The 25288-nt window shown below is 37.5% G+C and overlaps 1 pseudogene; it reads left to right on the top strand.

Moving 5' to 3' along the window:
* Positions 1-16967: 16967 nt before the first annotated feature.
* The window catches only part of LOC129077041 (KRR1 small subunit processome component homolog), an 85737-nt pseudogene continuing 77416 nt past the window's right edge, over positions 16968-25288 (top strand).

Below are 25288 nucleotides of genomic sequence, written 5' to 3'. Positions count from 1 at the left end.
TCAAACATTTAATAATGAGTGTTTTTATAACTTGAACTTAGTTATCTCGGTATAGGCCTACATCAAAGATGTTCTAGTTAATCTTTTTTTTTTTGAGGTGTAACTTTTTTTACTGTGTTTTTCTCCATTACCATTTATCCTCCTTATACATTCTTCCAACTCCACCCACACCCTCCCAGCTGCAATCACAACTCTGTTGTCTGTGTCCATGTGTCCTTTACCTTTTAGGGAGAACACAAAGGTTTCCATAAGCAGAGACATCCCATGCTGATACTTGAGCTTGGACTGTGAAAGAAGTTTGTATTTATAATCCTACTACAGTATTCAATCTTAAAAGTAGATGTATCAGCCATTGTATAGTAGGTCAACCCCTGAACGGTATAATTGATAGAATTATTTGCTTGACCATCATATAGCAGCGATGTTCATATTAAATTAGTCCACATATTCTTGACTATCCATTTGCAGTTTAATAATTGTGGAAACTTTGTGTACCCTTATAATTATTTTAATTTGAAAATTGAGAACAAGGTTGAAGGCACAACTTGTTAGATGCTGAAAATAACCCTCAATGACCAGGAGTTTAGGTCTGATTTATTATGCAAATAAAGAGGCAGAATAATATATTCTATTTAATCATGCAGAATTTTTTTTGATGGAGTGTCCAGGCACACAAATGAATATTCTATGAGTCCAAAATCTTCTTCAGAAAGAAAGATATTTATATGGGTTTGTAAGAGCAAGGCGCGAGAACTGTGATTTACAGAAAATGGTTCGTCAATTTTGGAAAACAGTTTGTCTTTAAACAAGTGAATTTTATAATAAGAAAATTACCAAAAGCTTTTAGCTACTCAGGTTATTTAAGTGAAAGATGAATTCATCCATTATGAGCTATAAAACCCATTGATTACTTGACTTATTATTTAAACCTTATGACCTGAGGACCTTGTCTAACTGATATATCTGCCCTTCACCCAGAATGTATTTTTGAAGAATGATTTTATGATACTGCAGCATTTCAGGTAGGCACTGTTCTCTCAACAAACATGAGGAGATAATTCACATAGGTGAAAGATAATAATTTTAGAGGCCAGGAGGATTTTTTGGCAGCTATTAACCATTGCCACACCAGTGCCAAAACTCACGTTTCTGGTCTAAAACCTGAACTCAGGGGAGAACCATGAATAATTTTGCTTCTTACAGTATTTTTAGGGTCCAAGTACTATTCATCAAAAATATTATTATTATTTTTTGATAAGGACTAATACACATGTCAGAGTAGAATAATTAGGATGAAAAAAAATTTGTGAATCATTGCTAGGATTAGGTTGATGTGGGTTGTTTAGAGAAGAGAAAACAAATATTGCAAAATTTCTTTATTCCTTTATGCTAACTTTTCAGGTAGGTATAATTATCCTTATTTTTTAGATGAGAAATCTTCAGAGAAGTTAAATAATATTTTCAAAAGCATACAGCCAAGAAATAGCAGATCTAGGATTTCAAAATGGATTCCTCTTTTTTGCATACTTTAAGAGAAGGAGCATCAGTGATTTAAGAACTTGATTTTTAAAAACTATAAGATATCATTGTAAAAGATTTATATACATAGGGCCCAGCAGCATTAAGGCCTGCTCGAGTGTGGTTGGTAGAGTAATAATATAGGTGTAATAATTTATAGTTCTAATTTGAACATCTTACCTAAAATGTCATATGGTGTGCTTGAGTGCTATATTACTATGTTACAGAATTACATACTTATGATTTTGTAATAAAAGATTTTGTAATGATGAAAAAAGAGGCGTTATTTGTGCTAGATCCTGTATACATATGAAGATATAAAATATATATGGAAAAAATCATCATGAGTATAAAATTTGCACTAATATATTGCTAACATGCCAACATACTATGGGCTTATATAATTGACAATTATCTTCTCGTTCACTTCAAAAATAAGAGCACTAGTTATGACTAAATTAGTCAAGATTGCAATATTCATTGAAATGCTCTAAAACCCAAAATGAGCAGACTTCTTTCAGATTTCATGTTATCTCCACAAATCTCATGAGAACTTGATACATTTTTTCAAGAACATTGTAAGCTTACATTTTTTTTGGAGGGGGAACAAAACATGAGATAGAATTTGCACTTAAACTGGCAGATTTTAAAGTTGTGTTATTTGTGATGTTGAAAAGATGCCAAGGACAAAATTAACTTATGATGTTCTTAAAATAATGATGGCCACCAGCCTTCCAGTATGTCTAATGTGGAATCAGTCTCTGAAAAATGCTCCTTATTACTGAAATAATAATAATGCAGAGTGTTGGGAAAATTATGTTTATTTCATTGCTGCATCTTAAAGAGTCTTTGATGCTTCAGGGCCGTCTCTAAAGTAACCTTTCAACAGAATTTGAAAACAATTCTGGCTATTTACTATGTCTAGTCTTGCTCATATTCTCCCATATTTTGGGGTAACTCTTTCATAAGACTGTTGAATGGGGACATAATTTTTGCGTTTGAACGTTCATCTATTTCTACTAGTCTATTCCTTCTTGAAGGTATATATTTATTTCTGATTTTGTCATTAGTTGTCATGAGCACGAATTAGCTGCTTTGTTCTACATGATGGTAGGTTTCTCCTTCAGTGATTTGGGGAAGGAAAAGATCAGATTTCACAAAAATCCCATTAATGCCCTTGTTTAAAATAGGACCAAGAAGAATAGGAGTGAAGAATAGACGCCTTGATGATGGTTGCCCAAATGGCTTTTGCTCTCCCATTTTTTCTCTGGAGCTGTAGTAGTCTGAGTATAGCCTTCTTTCCGTTGTACCAGCTGTGCCATCCTCAGGCAGCACCAGATACTAGGGAAGAAAGGCACGTATTGGGGCTCGTATAGGATCCAGTGGTTGATCAAGGTAATGTCCCATTGAACTTTATCCATTAGAATTATCTGAGAGCAGAACCCACTCATGTTTTGCATTTGTGTCCACAGTACTTAGCAGTAACTTATTTAGAAAATGAAAGTGGCAGACCTATTCTCTTTCACTCTCTGTATTTCAGTACACTCACACCGACATTTTGTGGCTCCTTATACTTAGCTAAGGGGCTGAAAACTTAGGAGTAATAACCAGACTGCTTGGTGGAGCTTTTGGGGACATTACAACAATGTTTGGGATGATTCTGCATGTTATCAAAATAGGCAAATTTGGTGGAGGTATGGTGGAAGGATAGACAAAGGGAGAAATTAATTACAGTAGATTTTTTAACAGGCATAGAAGCAAAAAAGGGATAGCCAGAAACTTTCAGGAAACATTTGAAACAAATACCTATTTCAGTGACCTCACAGGGTTACTATTAAGAGCCCATGTTTTGAATCATATGAATAATAGTAAATATGTCAAACAGTATGGTTGGGGGTTTGAGGTTGCTAGTTAAACACATGCACTTCACCTCCAAATTCCAAATCAACGGGCCAGCTTCATTTCTGCTGATTTTGATTTAAGAACATGGCAGGAATGTTAATTTATAATGGGTTTCCTAGTAGATTCTCTTTCCTCTCCAAGTCTAAAGTTCAGGAAGGAAGACCACATCTGCAGAGCACACACTTACACAGCTGGTGACGCAGAGATGGTGGCCAACCCATGCCTTATCAAGCACAGAAAAGCTGAGATTCTGAGATTCATGGGGTACATTTATCCTTTAACATAATCCTGCCTAAGAGAGAAGAAAGGACCAATGGCTGAGGTACTTGAGCGTCTCACCAATCAGATACATTTTTCCCCCTCCACAAGGAGAAGCTGTTAAGAGAGGGAAGAGGGTAGATTCTTTTCCCCATGTCATCTGAACGATACACGTTCCTTATATACAGGTTGGCAGGAATTAGGGGAAAGAAATGAGGACATTAACATTATTTTCCTGATGATCATTGTGGCATCCCTGGTCTTTTTAGTGACACAGGATTCAACTCTTTGGGAGGGTCTTTAGGACAAAGGCTTAGTGACCAGGAGGACTGCAGACATTTTCACAGTGAGGAGAGGAACAGTGGTGGCAGCTTACAGCATGATCCCTCTCTGTCGCCTGTAACCCATTCTTATCACAGAGACAGTGAACTCTAGAGCCTGCTTGTTCCCTACTCAGATTGTCTTTCCTTGTCTCCTACCTCCCTAGGAACTCCCAAACCCTGTGGAAAGAATTGGGTGACAGTACATTTTATAAGTTGTATGATACAAAAACCCTAGAGCAGTCCTTTTCACAGATTGATCTCTCTTTGGATCTCTTTTCATAGTTTACAAAGACCATTACATAAAGGCCACATGGCTACAGAATTTTATCTTAGTAGTGTTTAGGTATTTCTCTCTCTCTTTGTATCTCTCTCTCCCTCTCTTTCACACACACACACAGCCTAAAAATTGCATGATTTATAAGCCTTTCTATATAAATGTGGACTGGAGGTGTGTGTGGGGAGGGAAGGCATTCAAGAATCATTGTTTATTATGGATCCACATGACAACAGCAGAGACAATTATAAACCCATTAAGAGAAAATTGACAACACAAGTGCACTAAAGTTGTGTTCCACTTGTTTCAATTGTGTTTAATGTAAGTGGCATTCTGTATTTTTCACAGTGAGGCTTCTAATCAAGGCACGGATAATCTTCTAATTAACTGTCTTTGTCTAACCTGAGTAAAATGCAGCTTTGTTTTGGGAAATCAAGTAGGTTATCTGATCCATCCAGCTTTTACCATGAGGCCTCTCTCTCCTTTTCCCAACAGCTTTGTCATAAGAACCAGAAGCATAGTATTTATACACTGCAAGCCTCATGCCGTGATGGAAAATATTATGCCAGTATCTTTACCAACTGGGCATATTACAAAACTGGGAATTGTGAATTGGTCATAATTTCTAATTTTGTATCCAGCGGCTTTGCTTGTCATTTGTAAAAGCGATCCCTAGCGATCCCTAGCCAGTGATTCTTAAGCCTGGCCGCACCTTAGAATCACCCAAGAGGGTTTTAATACCCACAAATGCCCACATTTCCATTCCAGAGCAACATACAATGATCAGAATCTCTAGAGGTAGGACCCCCTGGGAGGTGGTTCTAATCTGCACCAGAGTTGAGAGTCACTAACAGAGACTAAGGTTGGCTCTTTCTTTTTGTAAAGGGCCAGCTGGGAAATACAGGGTCAGGCACAAATAACACCCTTTTTATAATTATACAATCATAACCATGTAATTCTGTAACATAACAATGTCACACTCATGCATACCATATGCTGTTTTAGATGAAATGTTCAAAGTAAAACTATAAATTATTACATCCATATTATTACCCTACTACCGCACACAAACAGGCATTACTTCTGCCGGCCCCTGCATTTTAGGTTGTGTCACAACTATTTCGCTCTGTCACAACTGTTCACCTCTGCCATGAAAACAGCTGTAAACAATAGGTAAGGGAATGGGTATGGCCACCTTCCAGTAACACTTTTTTTATGACTATGACATTGTCATTTGTAATAAATACATATTTGGTCTTCTTCCCCATTTCTGGCAAAGAGCTCCTAAAACCCTTGAGGTTTCCAAAGTGACTTGAACATAAAGTGTCTTTTGTTACGATAATGAGGCGACTTTTGGAACACACCTAAGGAGGGGGGTTGGTTGCCAGGAGAACCAATCTTGGGACTAGAGGGTTAGAACTTTCAGTCCCACCCTCCAGACTTCTGGGTAAGGAGGAGGGGCCAATGGCCATTGACCAATGATTTAGTCAATCATGTCCATGAAATGAAGCCCTCATAAACAGGGTTTGGAGAACTTCCAAGTTGGTGAACATGTGGAGAATTGGGGAGAGTGGTGTGCTCAGTGGGGGCATGGAATTCCCTTGGCCCTCCCCCAAATCCCTTGCCCCCGTGCATCTCTTCCTTCTAGCTATCCTGAGTTATATTTTTATAATAAACCAGTGATCTAGTAAGTAACACATTTTTTTTTTAGCTGCCCTAGTAAATTAATTGCACATGAAGAGGGGTCATCGGAACCTCCAATCTGTAGCCAGTCAATCAAAAGTACAGGTAACAACTTGGCCTAGGGACTGGCATTAGAAGTGTATGTGCATTGGGGGGAAGTCTTGTGGTACTGTGCCCTTAATGTATGGGATATTTTTCTGTCTATGGGTAGATAGTGTCAGAATCGAGTTAAATTCTAAGACACACAGCTGATGTCACACACATTGTAATCCTCCCTCCTCCCACACACATTGTAATTGATTTCCAGAACCCTTTCAATAACTTATAGCAGGAAGCCATGTTTGACCTGCCAATATGAGTTTGGATTAACAACCCATTAATCGTGATTTTAGCCTCAGAATGCAGTAATTAATTTAATAAATGAGCACTCGCCACTATGCATTGACAAACAGCTAAAGAAAGAATTAGTTTTATAGTGAAAAAAACATCTGGGTTCAAAACCTTGCTTGCACTGCCACTAATGCTGTGTAAAAATATAAGAATGTCACTGAGTCCTTGTGAGATGCAGTTTCTTCACTTTTAAAATGGGAATAATGATTCATAAGTCAAAGGGCTGGTGTGCCACTAGATTTCTTATGAAAATGCCATAGTTTCCCTAGCTAATAATATTTCATATTTATTGAGTATTTACTATATAGCAGGCACTGTTGTCATCATTTCTTATTTATCACATTATTTCATTCTCTCTGAAATAGATAAAAATGGCACAGACTTACCTTCAATGAATTTTTACCACAATGGAGGAAAAATATATTCACAAATTGCTACATTCCAAGAGGGAATGAGGTTAAGTGGTGAATGCTAGAAGATTTGCAATGATCTGTTCAGTACTGATGGGGAAATCACGTATATATGCATTACTTAAAATTTTCAGAAAAACAACTGGTAGCTAAAAGCTGGATCTAATTTTATTTTGCATATCTGGGAGAAATAGAAAGAAGAGTATGGGAGAAAATAGGTGTGGAAGTGGAAAACTATGGTGTGTATTCAGAGATGGAAGCCTGGGTATGGAGTTGTCCTAGTGGAAAGGTGATTGTTTAGGAAAGTTAGCTTAGAGTCAAAATATGCAGCACTCTGATTTCCAGGTTAGGTAGTTCAACTTACTATAAATCAATAGAAAAATATTTAAGGTTTTTAGAGGTGTTATACATTGAGTGGTGATTTAGAAAGATTTATCTAACAGAGGAGGGGAGAAACTGTGATATAAATTTTTTATTATGCTCATTACATAGAGCTGTAATGATTAAACAACTTCATACAGGTAAAGCTCTTAGAGCATTGTCTGGTAAAGAGTAAGTATTATGTAACTGTTAGGAATTATTATTGTTTCATAAATAATATGGAATCATTATCCAGCCTTTTTCTTATTTTTCTTTTTTCATTTGTCTAATTTAACATAGCTTTAGAAGAAATTATAGAGGCATGTACATCTAACATTCTTTACTTATTTTAAGAAAACAATTCCAAAACTCAGAAATAAGGCAAAGAAGATGGTGACAAGATGTCGGTGTCAATCTGGTGCATTAACAAGCCTGTCCACAGATTATTGAACTTAGACCTAATACATTTACAAATGGAACCATAGGAGGCTTTGAGCAAAGGGGAACCTGTGTGCCCAGAAGTACAGCAGTGGAGTGTTCAATGAATGTGAATGGGAGAGAGGAAACCAGAGCTCATACAAGTTTTCCAGCTAAGAATTTACGAGAACCTTAAAGATTGTGTTGACAATAGTCATGTAAAGGAGAACATGGATTCAAGGGTCTTGATATGCTGAATGCCATTCAGAAGTAGAAGGAGACTGAATGGGAAGAAGTAGGAAGGAGCATAGATCAATGTTTTCTAAATAACAGAGTCATTAACAAAACTAAGGAGGTTTCAAGAAAAAGATGATTTGTGGTGAAGTTGTGGTTGATTTGTGGTGGACATCATTTGACTGTATTCACTTGGAGGTATTCAGAGTAGAGCTGTCTTGCAGACAATGGGAAATGTGGGAAAATTCAAACCAAATAGGAACCCTGTAATTCCATAAATAAGACAACTGAAATCCATGAGCAATTTTCCATGCAGAGATTCCCTGCAGCTTCTTCCTTTTCTGATAGTTCATAATTTGGTCAGGGCAAAAAAAAATGATATAGAAAATACTTGAATGTGCAATAATCCTCATTCTCTCCAGCAAATCACTAATCTGTGCTAACATATGCCTAGGGTACAGTGTTTTCCACCTGTCTTTACTTAGGGAAGACTTTTTGTGCTTATTACCTCTTTGATCTGATCTACATTTCATAGTGAGCTAGGTAATTCCTGTTTTCTCATTTCATGGTTGATACATTTGAAACATTTATTTACTCAAGAAGAACAATCACCAAAAAATCTGAAGTTAAAACAATCAATTATAAAATATTAAAATGGGTGAATGTGAAAACCCAACATACCTTTCTGTGCTCTTTCCTAAGGAATTACCAGTGATAGAGTCATTTAGTGTTGGCTGAAGGTCTCCTAAGAAACAGTGTAGATATGAGAAGTCTGAAGGACCTGGGAGCAGTGTTTGAAGGTAATTTGGAATCAGAAAAAGTTTCTGAGATGAGAATTTGCACAACCAGATTCTTTTAAGTGTATGATGTATACTCTATTATGGTAGACAAGACTGAAAAAGGACAGGTGAGTTAGCAAGCTCTGAAAGTGGGTCATGAGATTATGACTATTAAAAAAATACATGAAAGATATGCAGAAGTAGAATTGATAATGTTTAACAAAATTTTAGATGAAAGGAAGGAATAGAGAGAAACATGAATCAAAAGCTACGACATATTTTTAAGCCTGGGTAGCTGACGAATAGTAGTACAATTCCACATGTCAAAAAAGCTGGCAGGAGAAGATGAAATTTTGTTCTTTGTTCCTGAGCAAGGGGGCCGTTGAACATGAATGTTAGATTATCTGCTAAGTACGTTTATGGAGAGGAGAGGTGGTTATGAAGTGAAGATTAGGGTAAGGAGGAAGTCTTCAGTTGCTCTTTGGGTTGGAGTTGAACAGTAGAAGGAAGTCTTTCTTTTGCTGACACAATAGTTATCTGAGCCCTAAACTCTGGTAAAATAAGAAAGTTTCCTGAGTCCAGCTTCTAGGAAGTGTCATTGCAAGAGACAGAGCATACGTGCTGAGCCCTTGTCCCAGTGGAAACACCACATACATACCTGATGGGTCACTGCCTCCAGGTCACCAGGGGAAGGGTTGGGGAGTATGGACATGCCAGGAGTGGGAAGCTACTAGAAAACTGTAGGCTCTTTACACAATGTACAATTCTATACCACCTCCTAATATTATTTGAGTGCTACTTTTTTAAAAAATCATTTTTGTTTTGATTTTTATTTTTAGACAATTCAAGACTCCCACAAAATGCTTGCCAATTTTTTTTTTCAAACAAATGTCTGCTAATATCAATGTAGTAGTTCAAAAAAAGTGCAGGCTTTGCTCTCCTCTTAAAATATCAGAAAAGGCCAACCCTCTGCATTTTACCTTCCTAGTTCATTGAAAATGTATTTGTTTGGGGAAAGTTGTTTATTTTTTTGTTTGTTTTGTTTTTTCCTAAGCTTTGTCCTATACCCACAAGTAGCCCAGCAAATGTAATGGTTTCTGACAATAGATTGTGGTTACATTAATTGTAGGATAGTGTTACTTATTATGACCTTTATATTTTGGGTGACTGAACTAAATCCTCCATTGTTCTGCGGCTACAACCCCTGTCTCATACCAAAAGAAAGACCTATTCCAAAACAAAGCAAAAACACACAAAAAAGCAGTTAAACCCATGAACTCCTATATGCCCAGTTTTATACAACTAATCAGCAATCAGTTGTAATACATTCATTTAGTACGGTTACTTGGAAATTTTGGCCTGTAATTTATTTTGTAGCCCTTATTTACAGTGAGCACACTGATGAATTCTGCTAATGAAGCTGATACTGATAATTTGTTTCTTTAGCTATACTCAGTTTTACTTTATTCTCTAGTTCTTTTGAAAAATCATCCTTCAAGTGAATAATGTCAGAATTTCTGTCCCTACAATCTGCTACAACAACCATCTGTACCTGTGCCCCCTTTTAAAAGCTTCTGTTGATGCAGCTACTTTTAAAAGAACCAATTGCTTACTTGAACTAATCAGATTGTGTTGATAGCTAAAGTCGCTTTTATACTTCCCAAGTAAGATTTATTATCAGGTTGAAGAAAACCATTCTATTTTATAGTAACAAATACCTTCTATTATCTTCTCCATTCATTTTTTAGCTGTATTATTAGTTTCTGGAAGGTTTCCTAGTTCAGTAACAATCTCCAGCTCCACTACCACTCAAAACATGCAAATCTTTACTTACTTGTGTCTTTATGCTTTTCCCTTAAAAAAAAAGCTTCCAGATTCTTTGATGAAACAAATAGCTGCCTGAAGAAGGAGATTAAGGAAAACTCATCTCTATTTGTTGCATCCAGTGACTCTACAACCAGTCACCTTGTCACCAGTAATTATTGTGTGGCAGCTTTCATTTCAGAAGGTACTAGCGAATGGAATCACACCAATCCATCTCTAACACTGTCAGCATGCCAATGAAAATGAGTGAAATTGCAAGGGGAAAAATCCTGCATCTGAAACAAAACAAACAAAACATACAGGGTCCCTAAGAGGGTTTTTATCAGGACAAACAGTATCAGTTTAGCTCAGAGAATTAGGAATAAAGAGCTTCTTGTTCTTGGTCTCTGTGTCATAAAAGCAGAATATACAGCCACATGCCAGGTGTTGCTGGTGGCAGTGCTTTAAAAATGTAAGTTCTCTTTTAGATAGAAAAATTCTTTTCTTTGGAGGCTAATGTTACCTTCTTATATTTTGCCTCTTCATCAAGATTAACATGCTCATCTACTACTCATAACATCCAACATTTCCTACTCCTATGTAAGTCCAACTCAGCTCAAAGGGGCTTAAACAAAAGAGAATTTCTTGCATCCTACCCTTCTCAGATAAAAGCCCAGTACTGGAGTTTGCTTTATTAACAGTTGCACTCAGAACATCAAGTAATATCATTAGAACTTAGTCTCTTTCCTTCTATTTATCAATTCTGTCCTCCTCTTGGGCTGTGTTCTATGATGGTATATGCATCCCCAGGTATTTATCTTATCAGCTGAGCATAGCCAGTAACTCCCACACCTGCATTTCATTGGCTTGCGTCCTGGGCCCATCTCAGAAACAGTGGCTCCAACTGGATTGCCTGGTGTACATCTAGTTGACTAGGAGCATGTCATTTGTCAAAACTTGAGATGAAAGCAGGAGAAAGATGGTTTCCCAGTGGAATACCAGGGTACAGTTATTGGTGTATGGGTGAATATATGCCAAACACACAGAAACAAATGTAAACAATCTACCAGCCTTGGAAATGTTGTAACCAGCGACTTTTCTTGACTTCCTTTGTAAAGAAAGCCCCTTTCAGGCCTTGGGCAGAACAAATCCCTCACCACCTGGCATTTTCATAGCACTCAAATGTGTTTTGACCATAGCTTTTATTACAGTCACATTATTATTTCCTTAGACATCTTTCTTTCCATGAAAACAAAAAAAAATTAATTTTCTTTTCCCTCTTGTACACACTTGAATAGTGCTCCCATAGTAGAGTCTCGATAAATGTTTATGACACAGAATATTATACAGTTGGTTTTCATATATTCAGGCCATTGGACTTTGGTTGACATTTCATTTTCTTTCAGTGAGTCTAGGATTTTCTTCCACTGAGAAGACTACACTGATGGTTTTGACTTCTACTTTCTACTTTCAACAAATAAATCGCCCCTTAAAATTTCATGTGATATACTCCATGAAGTATTTTTTAGGCACCCTGATTGTTGTAGAGCATTGCTTGCTTATTAAGTGTATTAATTAATAATATAATTCTTGCCATGTATGTGTTTTTACAGTATGTCTAGTCAAATATATTGAAATGCCTTAGTTTACTGCACATTCTTCTGTAACTTTTAGAGCCATTACATGAATGCTTCAATAACATATGGCACATTGAAAAGTATGAACCACAAGAAGTAAAAGGAAAGAAAGTATATCATGAAGTTTGGAATTGCTGAAAAGACTTCAGCTAAATATATGTTAGTGATATAAATGAAAATACCAGTAGTTAAATCTGTTTATAGGTGAATATAAGTGACATTTCTTCATTTCCTATTTTCTACCACAGATATGTTTTATTTATGTAGTTAGAAAAAAATGCAGGTTTTTAAAAACTCCAAAGGGGATAATTTGGTTTTATATTATTCATGTTTTCTCTAATATTATAATTTTGCCATTATCAGTTTTTTTTTTGGGGGGGGTGTGTAATTATATAAGATTTGTAAAGATAAACTACAAATCAACCTTTGGTCATTGGTATTTCAAATTTTGAATTAGTGGTGTTTTAAATTAATGAGGACTTTGTACTCTTGGATTTACTATTGTATTTATTTTAATACAAAATTCAATAGATAATAATCTGCTTATAATTTTTCAAAGATAAGGAACAGCCTTTAAATAATATAGTGGTTACCTTAAACACTTAATCGTAACACAATGGAGAAATAGAAAACCTAAAAATTGGATGGTATTTCCTTAAACACTGGGTTAAATATTAGACAAAAACATCAAAATTTGGGAAATACATATCTGTTAAGTGTTGTAAGTGCCCTATATTCTTGAGTTTGGATCAAAGACACATGAATGTCTGTGAAGGCTTATATAATCATTGAAAAAATGATTATCTGTTAGTTGTCTGGTTCTGAGCAGGATGCTTGGAACAGGCAATGAGTAATACACAGTGACTATTATCAGAGACCAAAAATATGGTAGAAGAAATTTACAGAACAGAGTTTGTCATGTGCACCCATAATAGTGAGTTCAAGAGACTCTGGTGACTGTGTAGGGATTCAATAAACAGCTGACTCTTGAGTTAGGTCAAAGGAACCTGTGAGAGTTTACCAGTGGGCAACGGCAGGGTGGAGGACATGCAAGGGGAGCTGTATGGTTTCCAATAGAATATCTACTGTTGAAAACTCTAAACTGTGCTCTACTAATTAGCATGGTATTGATCAGTTAGATTAAACTAGTAAACATAGTAAAATTCAAATTTTTTACATTGGTTGAGTTTTGGAGAATACCTAGTTAACATAACAAATTTTGTTTTAATTCAACATATTAATGTCTCCTGTTCCACTCAAATATATCAATGAATCCAATGTTTTAAAATGTTTTGAAGCTTCCTAAGTTTGTGATGATAAAATCACAAATCATCATTAACCTTTACATGCTACAGCACACAAAAATGCTTTTAACTAATTTAACAATGACCTCAAGTTGTTTAAATATAATTTTAAATATAGGAGTCAGCATTTAAGATACAGGTGGGAATTTTGTATTGTAATGTAGCATGTAAATAAGTGTTTTATTCATTTCTGGCTCTGATAATTTTTTTTAATAGGAAGACCCTTGAGACACACATCTAAGATAAGGTTTGTACTAAGATTATAAAACTTGTTTTAGCTCGCATCAGTAAGTAGATGCTAAGGGCAAAAAGAGATTATGTAACAGTATAAATAATCTTTCTTTGTTATTAGTCATTTTCTCAATGAGTTTAAAGAAATATAAGAGAGTAGATCCCTGGATAAAGGGGGTACAGAGAGCTCTGGAGACACTTGAAGAGAGACTGGGGAGAGAGACTTAGGGGAGAGAACGGAGACAGTAGCCGGCAAGATCCCAGTGCGGACTCCTCCCCCATACGGCAGCAGCATGAGAGGACCCAATAACCCCGCCCCCAGGAGGGACTCTGCCCCTGCCCTGAACTGTCTAAGGCAGCCTGCTGAGTGCAGAGTGACTAGATTAACAGCTGAAGAAGACAGCCACAAACAGTAGAACCCTGGAAGTCTCGAACAGACTGCCTAAGGTCAGACAGGGACGACATCTGACATCATCAGAGGCAGATCCAGAAAGAAAAAACAGCAGTCTCCTACCATAGAAGTTAACACCACAAAGTCAGAAAATCAAGATAGATCAAATACAGAAGCAGAAGCAAAAGAGAAGAGTCTCACAAATAATGGCAAGACAAAGAAAGAACCCTTGGTTGAAGGGAAAGGAGGGATCCCCAGAAAGAGAACCAAATGAAATAGAGGCAAGTAAACTATCAGATATTGAGTTCAAACAAAAGTTCTAAGGAAGCTCAATGAGCTCAGTGAGCTCAGAGAAAATTACCAAAAACCACAGGGAAACTATGAGGAACTTACTGAAAACTATATCAGCATGAAAAAGGACATAGAAACTATCAATAAAGGACAAGAAGAAATGAAGAATACAATTTTGGAATTAAGGAACACAGTAGAAGGAATCAAAGGCAGGCTAGATAAAGCTGAGGACCAAATCAGCAAGCTGGAGGACAAGGTAGAAAAAGGCTCCCAGAAAGAGCAAGAAAATGAAAAAAGACTCAAAAAGAATGAAGAGGCATTTAGGGAAATCCAGGACAATTACCTGAAATGTAATAATATCCCTACAATAGGGATACCAGAAGGGGAAGAGGATGAGGAAGGGATAGAGAACCTGTTTGGAAAAGTCAGGATGGAAAACTTCCCTAACTGGAGGAGAGAAAAAGTCACACACGTCCAGGAAGCATGAAGGGTCCCATTCAAGAAGAACCCAATGAGGCCCACCCCGAGACACATTGTCATTAAAATGGCAAATATCAAAGACAAACAGGGAATCCTAAAGCAAGCAAGAGAGAAAGAGGTAGTAACATATAAGGGAGCCCCAATATAGCTAGCAGCTGACTTCTCAACAGAAACACTGCAAGCCAGAAAGGAATGACAAGAAATACTCCAAGTCATGAAAAGCAAAGGTCTGCAACCAAAACTACTTACCCAGCAAGGCTCTCAATTAAAATGGAAGGCGAAATAAGGAGTTTCCCAGACAAAAGACAGCTAAAAGAATACACTTCCACCAAACCAGCAATGCAAAATATGCTAAAGGGACTGCTTTAAGATGAAGGAAAAGTTTCTATGAATACCCAGTTCCTTTTGGAGTTGCCAATACTTGATATTACCAATATTTTTAATATTCATTGTGACAATGAATTTATTTTAATTTTTCCTTTACTATTTGTTGAAACTAAACCTATTTTTATATATTTATTGCCTATTTCTATTATTTTTAAAAAGATTTAAATGACTTTTTGGTATTCTTTATCCATTTATTGATTAAACGTTTATAGACTTTTTTCCCTAAAAAAAACAAACCTATTAACCATGTTTTAGATGTGTTGCAAATACATTCCTATTCTATTCCTTGTTCTTTAACTTTTTTATATGTATATTACTGTATAGTCTTAAATGTTTAATATAGTCATATTGTCAATATTTACTTTATAGCTTCTGGGTTTGAATATTTTATTTCAGGTTATGAAAAATATTAGTTCTATTTTCTTCTAAAACTCCTTAGATTCTACATCTTGATTTTTAACTCATCTGAATATTTCTTGTATGATGTATGAAATAGGGCTCTATATTTGTTTTATTTCAAGTAATAGTGGTCCATGCCCCTTATTTGTTGAATAAGCCTTATTTTACCCATGGATTTGAAATATCAGCTTAATCATATGTTACATTGTTAGACAGACATATATGTTTGTCTCGATAATGATCATTATATTTCATTGATCTACCTGATTATTTCTGTGCTGGTGTCATGTTGGTTTAATTGCTGAGACTTTATAATGGTTAAATTTTTAAATATTTTATAATTAACTTTGACATGTAAAAAGATAAATAAAATCAATCTGCATTTAAGAAAGAAAGAAAGAGAGAGAGAGAGAAATACAGGAGTGTTTAGTAATGAAAAAGTTGTATTTTAACCCAATTTATGTATTCATAAAAAGTTGCATTAAACATTCTAATTTTTCTAAAAGGAATGTTGGGATCGAGCTTTAAAGTATTGTTTAGCATATTAATGGGCTATCACCTGTTAGAACACATGTATTAGAAACATGTTTTCCTACTCAATGTTTCCTTTGGTGTTGATGGGCATCAGTTAGTACATCCCACTTCTCTTTGCCTCTTTACCCACTCTGTCCCCAGGAAGTAGAATGATATTTGAATATCTGACTGGTAACCTCCGCCCCACCCCCCAAAAAAACACACAAAAAAAATCTTGGTATGTTTTTCCCAGCCCTTTTATCATTGTTAGGGTAATGTAATCAGAGGACAATGTTCTGTCTTCTCTTCCGTCCTCCTTGACATAGTTCTTCTAGGGGTCAGACTCTGGCCTGGGAGGGGTGGGAGATGCCTTGTCCAGGGCTACCTGACTCTGAATGAGTGGGTGTTTTGTCCTGACAGTCATTGTCAGCAGGGCCCTTTGTCCACAGATAGATAGGGCTACTTGCCTACAGAGTGTGATCAGATTTATCAGGAATACAATTATTTATGGGCCCTACATGATTTACTCTCTTAAAACAACTTTTAATTGATTCAGAACTCTGGCAAAACAGGGGAGTTTTTTATTTGGTCTTCTCATACTTCACCAGTGGGATTGACTAAAAGGATTTGTCTTATTTTATAATCTCAAAGAGGTAGATCATAAGATCAAGGTTATGGAGGTTAGTAGGTAAATGAAGGGTATGAGAAAGGAGAGGGCAGTAGGTGACTAAGAACCCCCTCTACTCCCGGTAACACCGGGAGTGGTTTGAGGATGGTATCTTCCGAACCAGAAGAGCCAGCAGAGTGGCTGAGAAAAGTGAATTTTGTAACGACAAGTTGAAGCGAGAGAATTGAGATGAATCAGAACTCCTCATTTTTCCTGAGATTGGAAGGGAGCAACTATTTCCAAAGAGGACAGTCCTAGAGGACTCTTGAAGGAGGACAGTTTTGTAACTTTGTTTCCAAAATGTCGAGAGGCTTACATGAAAGAGCACTGGCCATGGGTACAGAAAGTCTTGAATGAACAAGCATCCCAACTCAGAACCAACTGTTACATTTATGGTCCAGGAAAACACAGTTTCAGCCTTTGGACCTTTTAGTGGCTTAAAAGACTTCAAGCACAAAAATGTAAAAAAACAAAAGGAACCAAAAGAAAAACAGTTAAGAAAGAGTATACACCATTCCCACCACCACATCCAGAAAGTCATATTAGTAAAGAATAATTTCTTTACTAATTAATAATTTCTTTACTAATTTCTCTAGGTAGAGACAAATGTATTTGAAAAAATAAATTAAAATAAAGTTTAAAATAAATAAATAAATAAAATCTTCAAAAAAGAGAATAATTTCTGAAGGAAAGTAAAAAAAAAAGTGACAAAATGAAAGCAATAAAGGCTAAACAAATAGAAGTTCTTGTTAAGAGAAAAGGGGAAAGAAACAAAGATTTTATTACAGCTAAAGAATCAGTTGTAAAACCTGGGGAGTCTTCCACTGAAACTGAAATTGATGTGGCTGCTTTCAAGGAAAAGATTAACAAAGCAAAGAATAAGAAACTGGGAGCTCTTACAGCTGAAGAAGTTAAGCTTAAATAGAAGCAGATCAAAAGAAGAAGAAAAAAGTAATATGCATAAAAACCCCTGAACTAGAACTTAATAAGGCATCTCTTTTTGTAAAAGATTTAAGGTATTAGGGCATTAGTTTCCTTATGTGTAAGAAGTGATACTCTGATTAATCTTTTTCTGAGTTTATTTTGTTCTTTATAGCTGTCCTTTATAAATATAAATTATTATATTAAAATAATATATTATTATATTAAAATTATTATATATTAAAATTATTATATTTAAATAATATCAAATAAGTGCCCATCAGTAAATGATTAGATTAAAAAACTGTGGTACATTTACACAATGGAATACTACACAGCAGAAAGATAGAAGGATCTCGTACCTTTTGCGACAGCATGGATGGAACTGGGGAGCATTATGCTAAGTGAAATAAGCCAGGCGGTGAAAGACAAATACTGTATGATCTCACCTATAGGTGGAATCTATTCAACAAAACAAACAAGTGAGCAAAATAGAACGATAGACTTGGAAGTAAAGAACAAACTGACATTGACAAGAGGGAATGGGGGAGGGGGATAACTAGAGAAAGAAGGGAAAGAGGCAAGCAAAGGAACACAAATAGAGAACTCACGGGCATGGACAATGTGGGGCGATTGACTGCGGGAGTGGGGGGGATGGAGCAGGGGAGAGCAACGGGGAAAATGTGGGACAACTGTAATCAAACAATAAATAAAAACTAAATACAAATATTAAATAAGCCAATTGGAGAAAAACAAATACCATATGATTTCACTGATGTTTGGAATCTAATGAAGAAACTGAACTAACAAGAAAAAGAGAGACAGGCTCATAGTTGGAGAACAGGATGACAGCTAGTGCTGACAGGGCAGTTAGTAGGTGGAGGGACTGAGCAAAAAGGAAAAAGGACTCATGGACACGGACAACAGTGTGGAGATTGCTGGGGGGAGAGATATGAGGGGACACAAGAGTAATGGGGAAAAGAGCACAGTAAAGATTTTTTTAAACATGTAAATGAGGCAGTTTCCATGATGACCAGCTGGAAGTTTATCCAACTGGGGATCCCAGGCAACAGTATGGAACATGGCTGCAGAGTTACCCCACTCAGAGGAGAGGAACTTGAACTACACATCCACTGACTTCCATCAGTCATGATTTGGTAGCTCCTCGTAATGGGCACTAATTCCCATTGGACACTTGGGCCTGCAGCACCCATGCAGAGAAGCTCTGGCTCCACAGAGACGCATTGCAAAGACCTCTGTGTGCTGACATCTGACAGTTTAGCCCCCATGCACTTAAATAAAAAAGGGTACGGTGATATGAGAGGGGCTCAACTGTGTCTGTTCTAGAGCTGGGCATGGAGGCTTCATTAGAGTGCATTGTGTAGTGAGCATTGAGTCTCAATAGTTCTGATCTCAATAGTTCTGACATTCAGATCCCCTGAAAGTCATCTACTTATGTGGTACTTTAAAATTGATTATACCAAGTCTATGCTTTAAAGAATCAATGTACAAAATTTGGAGCGCTGTCTGTAAAGTCAAGTTGCTATCCTAATTTAGCTCACATTGAATGCTTACCTGGCATTAGTTTTTATATGCATTACTTTTCCTATATAATTTTATATTCACAACTTAAAATTCTGTGAGGTAGCCCTCATGTATTATGCCTACAAGTCAGTGTGGGACAACTGAAATCAGACAGATTTGGAAGTAAAGCAAAACTAGATTTAAATTCTAGCTGTGCTATTGAATAGCTATGGTCTCTGGTCAAATTATTTTAATGTCTTTGACCTTTAGGTTCCCAACTTATATAATGCAGGTAATATTAAACACTCAACAGAGCAGATAATTAAAGGAAGATTACTATCTTCCTTTAGCATGAGCAAGGAGCCTGGCACATAGCAGACATTCAGCCAAATGGTAGTTTCCAGCACCAAGAGGACATGGAGTATTAGAAAAGTAGACATTTAGAGATCATTCAGGTAATAGTGTTGGAGCTAATTAAATCCAGATGCCTGACACTAAATAAAGTAGTCATTCTAATACAGCAGTCATCAATAGAAATCTGTGCCTTTGCTTTTTCTCGTTAGGTGCCATTTCATTGGTGACTATAATTGTTGTCTCTGAAGAATGAAACCAAGACTTCCCATTGAGATCTATTATAATCCAATTTATGTCTCATAAGTTTAAATTGCTAATTAAGTGATTTCAAGACAAACATCATTTTTGAGTGTTAGCTTTGTTTAAAGTGCTTTTCTGCTATAAATATTTTGCAATGGAGCTGGCATATACTTAACCCTATCATTAACCGTTGAATTTTATGAAAATGTTGAAGCTAGAAATTTGGAGTCTGAAACTAGGCTGTTTGAGCTTGAATCTTATTGTACCATTTCTTAGCTGCATTTGTGCTTCAATATCCTCATTTATAAGAAGTTTTCCAAGTGAGTAGGGGAGCAGAATGATCTAGGAGGGTGGAACACCATATGAAATGGCCCAGAGGCTGGGGAGAATGGAGAACCTAAATGGTGTGTCTACGGTATACAGAGGGCTGGAAATGGAGTTGGAAAGGAAAGCAAAAGCCTAGGAATACAGGACTTTGTGGGTTATGTACAGGACTTGAGTCTTGATCCAAAGAGAAATAGAAAGCCATTGAGAGCTTTGGAGGAGGCGGTATAGGGTTAGATTTGCATTTTAGGAAGCACACCCTGGTTGTTGGAGGAAAATATGGTAGGGGACAAGGGTGGAGGTGATAGCAGTAGTGAGGAAGATGCTGATGCCATTGGGCAAGACTCTGTGACTTGGATGATGGCAGCTCCCTTAGGCATTGGCTCTGTGAAGCCTGGTGTGTCTGCATCTTTGTTTCTCCCTCATGGAGACTCGGTGAACCAAGTAGTCATTCAGGGGTGTTCCATCCAAGGCCCTCACTGATTCTCAACACATGCTCTCTGTGTTCCCCAAACCTCTCACTGTAATGCCTCACCCTTGCCTACCATGCACCACAAGATATTTTATGCTTCAGGAGTATATACCCCAACATATTCCATCTTCTTGGTACTTGTTGGGAAATGCCCTGTCTGGTTTCAGGAACTGTAACCCCGCCAACAGGCTGGAGGGCCTCAAGGCTGGAAATAATCAAGGAGGCCTTAGAGAAACAGGCCCCTGAGGAGACATAACCTGTCCCCCACCCCCGGCAGGGACGTAGCTCCTGCCTCTCTGCTTTGCCCTGTGATGGTCACTTGTTGATGACAGATAAGTTTTCTCATGTGGAGATAACAACCTAAGCCAGACATTGACTGCTATGGGAAGCAGAGAAGAAATTGGGGGACACGGAGAAAGGGCAAAAAGGTCCGCACCCCTCGGCTCAGCTTGGCTTGGACACAGCCAGAGTCCTCATTCTGCCTGAAAGAAGGGCCCTGTCTCTTGGCTGCTCCCTCTCCCCTCCTGGTTCCATCTCAAAACAATACCAAAGACAGTTCTAAACCAGATCTGGCAGTTCCCAGGGAAATCAGGCCTAAAAGTAAATTCTTGAAAGTGTGCTTTGTTTTCCCTTTAGAAGCTCTAGCCAGGTCACGCTGGGAAGGAAATTTACATTATTCACAGACCCTAACCCTTTATCCTTTGGGCACTCTTATGTTTACTATGCTCTCAAGTTTAGTCTTCTCTCTTGCTTACTAGTCTCCTCTCAGACTCATGTAAATCGATGTGTTCCTGCCATTTGTTTTCTTCAAATCACTTATTCTCTGTGAACATTAACATATGGATGTAATGAGATCACCTGTTACCTAGCCCCACCAATAACCTTTTCAATAAAAGCCTTTGAACAAAGGGACTCTGGGCCTTCCCCACTAGGGGGATGTGCCATGTCCCCTCTTCTGGCAAACAGAGAAGTGTTTGCGACGACTCGTGTTTATTCCCCCGATCCGTGACACCCCCCGGGGCAGTATCTGTTGGATTCAGAGGCCCCGGTCCCATCTCAGCTGGCCCCGGACAGTAACCCTCAGATCCCGGGGCACCGCGCTCCCCGCCACACACTCTGTCCCGCCAGGCAACAGTTGTTGCCCTGACCAGGGTGGAGCGGTGACCCGTGGCGGTGCTACCCCTACACACACCACACGAGAGGTACTTCTGGTCTAATGTATTTGTAAAAAAAAAAAAAAAAAAAAAAAAGAAAGAAAAAAGAAAACTCAATTGTTTTACACAAAATTCAGGGCTTCAGTAAGTGGAATTTCAGATGGTTTGGGGATAAGTAGCCAAATTCAGGTAGTACGGAGGAGTATATTTTAAGGCTTGGAGGCCTAACTACACCTCCTTTTTCAGGAGACTTCACAAGCTAGCTGTCCTTGCCTTTCATTTCTTCACCCAAAGAGTCTCTAAAAATTCTCAGGTTTTTCAAGATGATCTCTATGTTATTTCTAAAATTTTCTTTTTCTTTCTCTTACCAGACCATTAGTGCCATTGAACTTGGGACAATGTTCAGTTGCCGATGTGTTTCTTCACCCTGCTCCCCTCCATCTTCCAGTCTTAACCTAAATATAGTGTTCAATATTCAATGATCTACAAATGTGTAATGCATTTTTCTCTACTTCTAAGGGTCAGCACATTAAAAATATTTTTTCTATTCTGTTTTAAAGAAAAGGAAAGATGGTTTTACTTTTCTATCTCTTAAAAATTGAAAGTCGTGGTTGTTGCATTTATCTATGTTAAAAAAGGGAAGCGTCCAATGGAAATATATAAAAACACAGGGCTCTGTTTTTACAACCTGGTCCATTTTCCCCAATGTAGCATTGAGACAACTTGAATTTCATTCACAAATTGAAACCAGCTTTGTCTCCTTTTCAAAATAAAGGGAACTTTGTGAAAAGGTCTCTTCTAAATGATCAAAGGCCTCAGATTTTCAAAGAACTCACTGCCACTCACACAGCATTTGCTATAGGAAAGGCTGCGATGGGAAGGGAGAATTCCAGCCATTGGAAAGATCTGTGGCCTGAAATGATAATGAAGGGATTCAGCAAAGATGGAGATAAAAAGACGTGTGACACTGAAACACAGAGGGGTTTTGATTGTTTCAGCATGTGGTCTCATTGGCACCAAATTCAGCAAGATGAGGATTAACATAATGTAATGAGACCAGCATTAAGGAACCAGGAACCTGAAAAAAGAGTGTTGAAATGATTCTTCACTGAGGGAAGACAGATCAGGATAGAATATGAAAGGAAGCAGAGAATATTCCTGACTATCAGGCACTGTCTCTCTTAGAATTGGCCCCTATCTTTAACAGAGGATGCGTCCAAAGCAGGAGTATTATCAATGCCAAGATATTTCATAAGTATTTCTTTGGAGGTCAGGATATTTTCTTTCCTTATGTAACTCAGACAACTTAGGGAAAATGCAATTTTAAAAAAAAAAGACAAATTAAATTCCATTTGTGAATGGATCAGTAACAATGCCAGGTTGTCAGAATGTGTGGAGAGATGGAAGACATTTGCTTCACAATTACTGGAATCTGGGTGACATCGCTGGGTGCTAACTGCTCCTCACAGTTGAAAAAGGGACTTGTTAAAACTTATTTAGTTGGATTTAACACAATCCAAGAGCAGGTAAATGAAAATGATGGGCTCCATAAAGGAGGTGCTATTAAGAAAAGCAGCAGGTAATTGCTCACAATAGGACTCCATAAAGTAGCTAAAAAAAAAAAAATACATGAAGAGGCGATGACCAAGCACAAGCCAAAAACAATGGAGTCATGTCCTGGAAGAAAAATAATTCATGATATATTTTTGAGGTCTTAATAAGGGATTTATAGTTATTTCAAGGTGTCTATGACTATTTTCCTTTAAAAACATATTGATATTATGTAGTTCTTAGAATATTCTTACCACGTTTTCTCTTTACCGATCAGTTTCCACAGTAAGCCAAGTATGATTATTTTTCTTTAAAAACGTATTGAATTCATGTGGTTCTTTGGCTAGTCTTATCGAGTTTTCTCTTTACTGGTCAATTTCCAGGATGGTCAAAGGGGAAGGGATAAGGTTTTCATATTCTTGTCATTTTCAAGGAAGATCTCATACTGTAATACACTTTATTTCAAGAAAGGGAATGTGTTAAGTGGTGTTTATGTTGTTCCTAGAGAGATAATGGATCATTATGCAGTGGGCCCATTAGGTCTTCTTAGGGTTATCTTAGCATGCAGTCATATTTGGAACAATGTTGAAAATTTTACAGTAGCCTCTGTGCAAGGCTTGGCAGCAGAGACTACAAAATAAAATCAAGAGAAAGCTTTTCTCTTTTTTATCATCAAATTATCTCACACTTCATGTCCCTTTCTTACTCTGGAGGATGAGGTGCTTGGGGAAATTCATTACATCATGTGCATGCAGTTCTTGCACCAGAATGAATGCTCAAGACCAACTTCTGGCAGCCTTCTCTGTGATGCAATAAAAAGATGGTCATAGTGTCTCCAAAGATTTCACAGGCTCGATCAAACTCATACAGCAGTAATCTGGGGCTTGGTTTGCCTTGCAGGTTTGAATACTTTTGGGTTATGAGGAGTATGGTTTTGTAAGAGTCCAGCATGGAATAATCATTCTCTCTAGCTTTTATCATGAAGTTACGGTTCGCATGCTCCCTTCCCCCCTCCCTGTCTCCCTTTTTCCCTCCCTTTCTTCTACCGTCCCTTTCTCTGTCTCTCCATCAGCCATCAGGTGACATATATTAAAGACAATTCTAGATCAAATAATCGGGGATTTGAGATAGCACATTTGTGTCCCCTTGCTGCAGGCAACTGAATGAACAAACTTGAACTTTACTAGAGCCCTGAGGTCCTGGGAAACAGAGAAGCTTAAGAAATCCTCCAATGCTTTTGTGTTCTGGGAAACAGCTTATTAGAAAGAACCACCCTTCCCTATATGTCTTAGACTCGTGTATGCCCTTCTTGTCTATGGACAAGGGCTAGATATTCACTGTTGGGACTGAGGGTCTCTTTACATGACCAACACTTGTATTATTCCTCTTCAGCGACAAATATCAGCGATGGAGAATTAGCCCTACCTGACTTGAGTCACCAAGGGGCTTGCAGGGCACCTTGACTGGAAGTCCCACTAATTCAGTATGCAGTGGAGGAAAGGTGATTTCTCAAGGAAAAGCTGTGATCCTATCCCAAAGAGGAAGAGGAAAAACATTGGGCAGGTAACAATAACAGTAGTTTACTAGAGTATGGCACTTACCCTGGAAGCGTGGCATATTCACATTTTATGTAAGAGAATTACACATTTGGGTGTCTGTACACATGTGGCTCTATGCTAGGGATTCTCATGGCTAATTGCAAAGTGGCCACTTGGTGTCACTTTGATATATAAAGTTTTATTCTCAGCCAAACAGAAATAAAATATGAACAGTTATAGTTACGTAACATAATTCTGTCTGTATATGCAATGTATTTTAGGAGCTCAGCCCACGATGCTGTATTAGAGGGAGTCATTACTATGCAGCTGACTCTTCGTAACCTATGTGTAATCCATGCGTAATCCGCATGAAATAGATACTAAATTCTCTAAGATTTTCTGACAGTCTTCTGCTTTATAAGCTACTGTGCAGAACTACTTATCTCTGGCCTACCATTCTCTCATTTATTTTGGCAATTCACAGGCATGGGCTAAATTATAGCAGCTTTCCCCCACCCAAAGGCATGTTATATTTCAAATGTGTAATAACCTGGCTAGA

This window comes from Pteronotus mesoamericanus, unplaced genomic scaffold (assembly GCF_021234165.1).
Source record: "Pteronotus mesoamericanus isolate MK-2021 breed Mesoamerican mustached bat unplaced genomic scaffold, CSHL_Meso_final contig_657, whole genome shotgun sequence".
NCBI classification, from domain to species: domain Eukaryota; kingdom Metazoa; phylum Chordata; class Mammalia; order Chiroptera; family Mormoopidae; genus Pteronotus; species Pteronotus mesoamericanus.
Note: the sequence above shows the minus strand (reverse complement) of the source record. Positions and strands in the feature narration are given on the sequence as shown.